Here is an 8,537-nt window from a genome sequence, read left to right on the forward strand (position 1 = left end):
TCTTGGGAAGGGAGGGGATGGGGTGTGCCATGTCGTGGGGTGGTGTGGGGCTTTTTGGGGTTTTGTGGACTGAGGTTTTTGAAAAGAGAGAGAGGGTGTGTGCCATGTCATGGGGGAATCGCTTTTTTGGAGTTGGGTGGAGCGGAGTTCTCAAAGGGTTGGGTGGAGCAAGGTTTTTGAAAAAAGAGAGTTAGGGGGACAGAGGGGTATGTGTGTGTGTGTGCATGATGCTGTGGTAGAGTGGAGATTAGGTGTAGGGGTTGTGCAGTGGTTTTCGGGAGAGGGTGTGTGTGCCATATCGTGGGGGAGTGGGGTTTTTTGGGGTTGGGCAAAGTAGGGTTTTTTGAAGGGGGAACGACGTGCCATGTTGTGGTGGGGGAGTGGGGGTATTTTGGGGCTGGGTGCAGCGGGGTTGTCGGGAAGGAGGGGGGTGGTGTGTCATGTCGTGGTGCAGTGTGGGTTTTTTTGGGGTTGGGTGGAGCGGGGTTCTTGGGAAGAGGGGGGAGGTGTGCCATGTCGTGGGAAAGTGGGTTTTTTTCGAGTTGGGTGGAGCGGGCTTTTTGAGAAAAGAGAGTTGGGAGGAGAGAGGGATATGTGTGTGTGTGTGCCATGTCATGGCGGAATGGAGGTTAGGTGTAGGGGTTTGTGGTTTTTTGAAGAGAGGACGCATATGCCATATCGTGGGGGAGTGGGGTTTTTTGGTGTTGGGCGAAGCGGGGTTTTTTGAAGGGGGGAGGGGACGACGATATGCCATGTTGTGGAGGGGGGATTGGAAGAGGGGGAAGGTGTGCCATGTTGTAGAAGAGTGGATTTTTTTGGGGTTTGGTGGAGCTGGGTTTTTTAGAAAAGAGTGTTGGGAGAAGAGAGGGATGTGTGTGTGTGTGTGTGTGTGTGTGTGCCATGTCATGGCTCTGTGGAGGTTGGGTGTAGGGGTTGTGCCGCGATTTTTGGGAGAGAGAGTGTGTGTGCCATATCATGCCGGAGTGGGATTTTTTGGGGATGGGAAAAGCGGGGTTTTTTAAGGGGGTGGGGGGCGACATGCCATGTTATATTGGGGGAGCGGGGGGGAGGGGCTGCGCTATGTCGTGGGGTGGTGTGGGGTTTTTTGGGGCTAGGTAGATTGAGGTTTTGGGGAGGGAGGGGAGGGTTGTGTGCCATGTCATGACACGATGTGAGGTTTTTTGGGGTTGGGTGGAGTGGGGTTCTTAGGAAGAAAGGGGAGGTATACTATGTCATGGGAGAGTGGGTTTTTTTAGGGATGGGTGGAGCACGGTTTTTGAGAAAAGAGAGTTGGGAGGAGAGATGGATGCATGTGTGTGTATGCCATGTCGTGGCAGGGCGGAGGTTGGGTGTAGGGGTTATGCCGTTGTTTTTGAAAGAGAGGGTATGTGTGCCATATCGTGGAAAAGGGGGGTTTTTTGGGGTTGGGCGAACTGTGGTTTTTGGAAGGGGTGGGGGGAACAATGTGTCATATTGTGGTGGGGGAGCAGGGTTTTTTGGGGTTGGATAAAGCGGGGTTCTTGGGAAGGGGGGAGGGGGTGTGCCATATCGTGGGGCGGTGTGGGATTTTTTGGGATTTGGTGGAGCAGGGTTTTTGGGAAGGGAGAGAGGCTGTGTACCATGTGGTGGTGGAGTGGGTTTTTTGGGGTTGGGTGGAGCGAGGTCTTTGGGAATAGGGGGGAGGTGTGCCATGTCATGTGAGAGCAGGGTTTTTGGGGTCGGGCGAAGCGAGGTGTTTTTTGAAGGCGTGAGGCGGGGACGATGTGCTATGTTGTGGTGGGGGAGTGGGGTTTTTTGTGGTTCAGTGGAGCGGGGTTTTTGGAAAGGAGGAGAGTGGTGTGACATGCCGTGTTGTAACGTGGGATTTTTTGGGGTTGTGTGGAGCGGGGTTTTTGGGAAGGGGAGGAGGTGTGCCATGTCGTGGGAGAGTGGGTTTTTTGGTGTTGTCCCATAGTTTTTAGAAGAGAGAGAGTGTGTGTGCCATATCGTGGGGGAGGGGTTTTTTGGGGTTGGGCGAAGTGGGATTTTTCGAAGGGGCCACCAGGGGGGGGCAATGACGTGCCATGTTGTGGTGGGGGATCGGGGTCTTTTGGGGTTGGATGGAGCGGGGTTCTTAGGAAGGAGGGGTGGAGGGGGTGTGCTAGAATGGCAAGCGGCTTCCTGAAGACAGTGTTCATTTGGCTACAGCTCCCAATCCCAAGGTTATCGCTTCAAGTCCGAGACAACTGGGGCTTCAAGAATGACAGAAACACAGATTGGGGCATAGCATAAATGCAGATTGGGGCCTCAAGACGAAATGCATACTCAATGCAATTAAACCACAACAAAAACAAACTCAAAATTACAGAGAAACTTTAAGAGGTTTCGTTCAAAATTAAAACACAGAGAGAGGGACGAGACAAAGAGAGGTTACAGCTACCTTGTTTTTAGACTGTCGTAGGCAAAAATCCTATCAATCTCGTCAAATATAGCCTACAAAAGTACCTCGTTTTCAGATTCACAGAGAGAGAGAGAGAGAGAGAGAGAGAGAGAGAGAGGTACCTCGCTTTCAGAAATTCAGACTCAAGAGAAGACACTGAGGGCCACTTTAGTGACTCAAGAAAGATTCCTGCTTTCAAAAGGTAAACTTATTAGGTTGTTAGATCTATGGATAAGGCTTGTCTTTGGTGGGAAAGGGACGAAGCTGTCTGGATCATTAGAGGCACACATAAATGGGTTGATATATGCCATTATGAAACCAGATGAGAAGGTTGATATTATGTACAGGAATATCAAGCATGCCTTCTTTTAGCGAGTTCAAAAAAGATATGATTACTCTCCTTCACCTACACTTGCATAGCTTTATCATGGTTGGAAATAAGAAGACCAAGGATGTACAATTCTTCGTTGAGGTCAATGGAGGTAGTTCACCAATTGGTGGGGTAGATGCAGCACATATGATCCAAATGTGATTGAGGAAAAGCAATAGGAAAGGGATAGGAAAAATAAGGTTAACAAATGAGTTTAACCTTTTTGTGAAGAGAGGACATACACCCTCTCTCCCTTCCCAAATCCCGCTCCACCTAATCCCAAAAAACCCCTCAACGCCCCATGATATGGCACACCCCCCTCCTCAAAAAACCCCATTGCATCCAACCCCAAAAAACCCCGCTCTCCCACCACAACATGGCATGTCATCTCCCTTCCCCCTCTCAAAAAACACTGCTTCGCTCGACCCCAAAAAACCTCGCTCTCCCACGACATGGCACACCTCTCCCTCTCTTCCCAAAGACCTCGCTCCACCCAACCCCAAAAAACCCACTCCCCCATGACATGGCACACACCCTCTCTCCCTTCCCAAAAAGCCCGCTCCACCCAACCCTAAAAAACCCCACACCACCCCAGGACATGGCACACCCCCTCCCCCACTCCTTTCCAAGAACCCATCGAAGGATACGTAATGTGTTTCGTGCTAGTTTGCAATGCCCTTTTGTGGGAAAGTTTGTTGGACCTACTATGGAAGATGCTCCCAAGGTTGATGAAATTGAAGAAATCCTTCAACTAAAGGAAAGTAGGTGCATCCATCTATCCATTGTAACTTTTAATATGGCCACAAAATCGCAATCTCTCCATTTTTTTGGTTTTACAACCATGTAATCTTGGATTCTTAACTTGAGCCTAGCTCAAATTTGCTTGAGTGTTTGATATGAACACAAAATGCATACTCAATACAATCTTATTTCCCATAGTTCTCTCTCTCTCTCTCTCTCTCTCTCTCTAGATCTTGCACCTATGTGCAACCTCGCAAACTCAAAGATACTAAATGACCCATCTTTAGCTTGGTGAGTGGACTAAAGTGCCTTAAAATGCCTAAGAGATTACTTGCAAGGGACTCTTGAGCTATCCTAAGAATTGACTAGCAACAACAAGAGCTGGTTCAAAACATAGTGAGATGTTACACTTCTTGCACCGTGACATGGAGAGGTGCTGCGGGCCCAGTGACATCATTTCAGATATCTTTGACCAAAATGGGAAAGAGGTTTGACCACAGAGAAGCGCCCAAAAGAATAACAGTCCAAAAACGAGCTGTTCGTGGTGAACGTCATCATACCCTCTGCACATGCACATGACATACCAGGCAGGCGCAGCCAGTTTAACTGCACAGTTAGAAAGGGTGCACCATTTTCCAATCTGACGCACATGAGGTAAGCTCGTCTCATCTCCATTGCATCTCTTTTTCCATGTCTGTTCTGTAATAGGCATCCTTTGCTTGTGCCACGTGTCTCAGTTGAACTGTGAAATGGTGAAACACAGAATTTCCCCACCGTTATCGGGCCTCTCCTAGTTGAACTGTAGTTTGCCTGCCACGTCAAAAAAGGTCTCACCACGGTGACCTTTTTGAGCCTCTGGTACTTCATCTGCGCAGCACGCCAAGTCTCGACAATGGACAAGGTCTCGCTCTCCCCCTCCCTGATGTATACATATGTATGCATGTATGATGTACCTATACCTTTAAAAAAAAGGTTCATATGGGTGTATGTAGGTAGAATATTCAATATAATCTACAAGACTGCATGGCATATGCACATTGCGCATACATATTACATAATATATTACATTACACATACATATTACATATTCTCTTTATTTTGCTTATTTTCAGTGGATGTTTATGTGAGATTATGGGGCAACCTTTGATAATTAAAACTTCTATGGGTTTTTTTAAATTAAAGCTAGTTAGATATTCCAAATATTTTTTAAAATCACAATATAATAGAAGTTTGAATTTTTCGCAATGTATTATTGTTATTTTGATTATATATGTCTTGTGTTCCTAACTTTCTATGTTTCTTATCAACTTGCACTAAAGTTTAGATAGCTAAGATGTCACCAAATATAAAAGCTAGTAAAAGTTGCATCCCATCTACTCTGTTACTTGAAAAGGCCTCCCATCTCTTTGGAGAGCTCATCCATTTTAATGAGCATCGAGAAGAACCATTATCATCTTCCACTGTTATTATTATACTTGAGAGCTCATCCTTGCTGGCTTTCTTTGGGAGGAGGACAGCATGGATGGTGGTGAGCAAGCTCTTGATGAAGTACTCCGGTAGCTCAGCACTGTAAAAGATGAATGTCCATGTCCACTTGCACAAGCTGCCCATGATAGTCTTCATGTTGATACCCATAAAAAGATGAGTCCCAATTGTGATGCCCATAAGTAGGAGTTTGCATTGGAACTTGCTGATCCGCTTGCCATGTTGAATTGGGATCATGGGAAGTTGTAAGAGAAAACTTCTCAAAAAGTGAAGTAGCCTCAGCAACAAACTTGTCAACCTTAAGAGAGCATTGTTCAATCCCTTTCCACATTTGCACAAGGTCATCAAATAATTCCCTGTCAAGCTTGCTGTCCAAGTGTCCCATAACCACTCCTTTGGCCATAACTTGAGAAGTATGTGTCCAAATGATACGGTTCTTGGATCTAGATGAAATACTTGATCACTAGACACTTGGGTTATTGTTAGAGATCATACCCTGGACATGCATTTTCCTCATTCAGGCTGTGTACATATGTATTTTCCAGCCAGGCAGCCATTCGAGAGTGTTAAAGTGTGCGAAGCAGATGTGTTGCCACGTCAGCAGGCGACTGTGCAGGTGCCATGTCAGCAGCCACGTCATCAGTGCCACGTCAGTTGCCATGTGGCAGATCAAGTCGGACAGGTCAGCAGATCAGGTCGACCATGGGATGCGTGCCGATTCGTTTCCCCTCCGACCCGTCACCGTCGGCCCTACTCCACACGCATTGACCCGTCACCTCTCGGCCCGTCCGAGCCCTGCGACCTCTCGGCCCTCGGCCCTCCCTTTTGGCCCTTGGTCCCGTCAGCCTCGGCCCTCGGCCCCTGCCCTTCGGCCCCCGTGTCCTCAGCCCTCGGCCCCTACCTTCGGCCCTCGGCCTTGCCATCTTCCTCGGCCCCTACCTTCAGCCCTGGGCCCTTGCCCTCGGCCCTCGGCCCCGCCCGGCATCTCCCCTCGGCCCTATCGCGTGCGTGAGTCCCCCGCCCTACCATACTCCACCATCATCCTCTTGCCACCTCCATGACGCCATCAGGTCTTGCTAGGGGGTCACACCCACTAAGTTCCTTCCTAGTCATAGAAACAACCTTTACCCAAACTTCTTGATCTCGTTTGACCGCATGTCTTGCATCAGCTATCATTCTCGAAGCAATTTGAGAAACATGGACAATACCCTTTTTGCGTGCATGAAAGCTGGAGAGTTGTACGAAGCAGCCATTATCCATGACTCTAGAAACCTTGCCATGGTACAAAGCAAAAAGCTCTACCTCTTTAGGGGCACCCTTAAAGCCTCGATCTCCTCTCTCTCCAACTCATCATTTTTGTCATGGTTCTTATAATGATCTTTAGCAGCCCTATCATAACTGTCATGGTGGTCATGTTTCTAATCATTCCATTTGGTATTCCTATCCCCGTCCCTATCCCTGTCCTTGTCTCTACCCCTGCCATGGAAGGGAAGAATGCTGCTATCAGCACCAAAGCATTGGCACTACCCCTGTCTAGTTATTGACAACAATAGGACAACAACACTGCAATGATCGTTTCGAGTAACTCCTCTCCTGGATTTAATTTTGCAGCCACCAGATCATGCTGCCTAGAAGCAAAGTCATCACCTCTTTGAGAATAAAATGATAGCCATCAAGTCACCTCTTTGGGAAATGGGTGTCATGACAAGCGAGTCTAAACCAAGCTTGGGATTGTAGACATTCTGTTTTGCAAATCCTGGGTCAACTACACAACAAATGCCATCAATTGTCAACAAGGCTTCAGCAATGTTGGTGGCTACTACCACTTTCCTTGTTGCCGGAGGAGCTGGCTCAAAAATTCTTGTCTGCAACTCACTGGGGAGGGCATTATAGACAAGGAGAATGATTAGCTCAGGAACGTCTGGGCCCAGCCCTTTCATCCTTTCATATGGAATCTGGCAGGCTGTGTCAATCTCTTCCTGGCCAGATAAGAACAATAGTATATCCCCATCTGGTTCAGTCAGATGAATCTGCAGGACTGTTGCAGCTGAAAAATTAACCTGAAAACTTTTCAGCATCCAGTGTTGCTGATGTAACAATTAGACGTGTCAGGTTGCCGACTAACCGACCATTTTAATAGCCCAAACAACACATCAGTATGTATCGTCCTTTCATGTGCCTCATCAAGCATGATCACAAAATAAGCTGAAAGATTTTCATCAACAAATACCTCTCTAAAGAGCATACCATCTGTCATGTACTCTATTACTGTCTCAGGTCCTATACAATCGTCAAACCTGATGGCATATCCTACCTCCTCCCCTAGTTTGCAACCAAACTCTTCAGCTACTCTCTTGGCAACAGACATTGCTGCAACTCTTTGAGGTTGGGTGCACCCAATTTTTCCTCTGGCTGTGTACCTTGCTTCCGCAAGGTACTGCATGACCTGTGTTGTCTTACATGAACCTCTCTCCTTAGTCTCCGCTAGCACTTGATTGTCGTGAACTACTTTGATCAGTTCATCCTTTAACTTATATATGGGGAGACTTTGTCTCTGTTCTTGAATTGAAAGCTTTGATCTCTGACCAAAAGTGGGTGCCTTTCCAAACACATCCTTCTTTCACTCAAGGATATCGTAGGTAGAAAGGCCAACACCACAAAGCTCCTGTACCAAACACCTCTCCCCTGACTCTGGCATTGGATCCACCCAAGGTCAATTCAAATCTTTGGGGATGGAGTCCAGCATAGTCCTATGTTGTTGCTCTCGAAGCTCTCTTCTCTCTTTTGCCAAGGCAGAGTGAGTCATCACAGCCCTTTGCAAAGAGCCATTTGGGATTTTCACAATCTTTTACAAGGGCCACATCAATAGAGTACCGGGTTTGTCCTCTCAAGAATGCGGGCTCATCCTCATTCAGCCGTATCTGAAGTTCCTCTTCAACACCTTCATCTTGATAAAGCAAGCCGCCACCATCTCGGTCACAGTTGGGATAATCCCTCACATCCAAAACCCCAGGTGCGATGAGCTGTTTAGCCTTCCATCTCACATGCAGCTGATTGGGTCCTTGATATGGCATTGAACACTTGTATTTTGTATTTTGTTGTAAGTTTATTGGTTGGGCTCATGAATGACCAACGATGAAGCCGTTTGCTTGAAGAGTTATAGGGGAGGCTTTATCATCATCTCAGTGAAATGGAATGCAAAGACTAAACGTAAAGAGCCAAGTTTTGTTGAAGACTCTTCCATTATGTACATAGCTGAGCTAATTTTCTTGTGTTATGGCCGAGTTAGTTTTGTGAGAGTGCGCAATGGAAGAAAGAACACGAATACAGAGATAAAGAGAGAGAGAGAGAGAGAGAGAGAGAGAGAGAGAGAGAGAGCAGAAAATAAAGAAACAAATGTTGCACTGGAGATGAATACAATGATGTGGACTAGTTCCTGCACACAACCCAAAGCGTCAGTGAGGGTACCAAATCGGGCTGAGATGAATGGCAACATCAATGTCGGAGAGGAGATTGAGACTG

The 8,537-nt window shown here is 47.2% G+C and overlaps 1 pseudogene; it reads right to left on the reverse strand.

The window, feature by feature from the left end:
• Window positions 1-6,658: 6,658 nt before the first annotated feature.
• Window positions 6,659-8,089, reverse strand: LOC148023511 (putative pre-mRNA-splicing factor ATP-dependent RNA helicase DEAH5 pseudogene; annotated as a pseudogene).
• Window positions 8,090-8,537: the final 448 nt, after the last annotated feature.

The sequence above is a fragment of the Lygodium microphyllum genome, chromosome 16 (genome assembly GCF_053477565.2).
Source record: "Lygodium microphyllum isolate KBCC chromosome 16, Lygodium_microphyllum_v1.1.10, whole genome shotgun sequence".
In the NCBI taxonomy this organism is placed as follows: domain Eukaryota; kingdom Viridiplantae; phylum Streptophyta; class Polypodiopsida; order Schizaeales; family Lygodiaceae; genus Lygodium; species Lygodium microphyllum.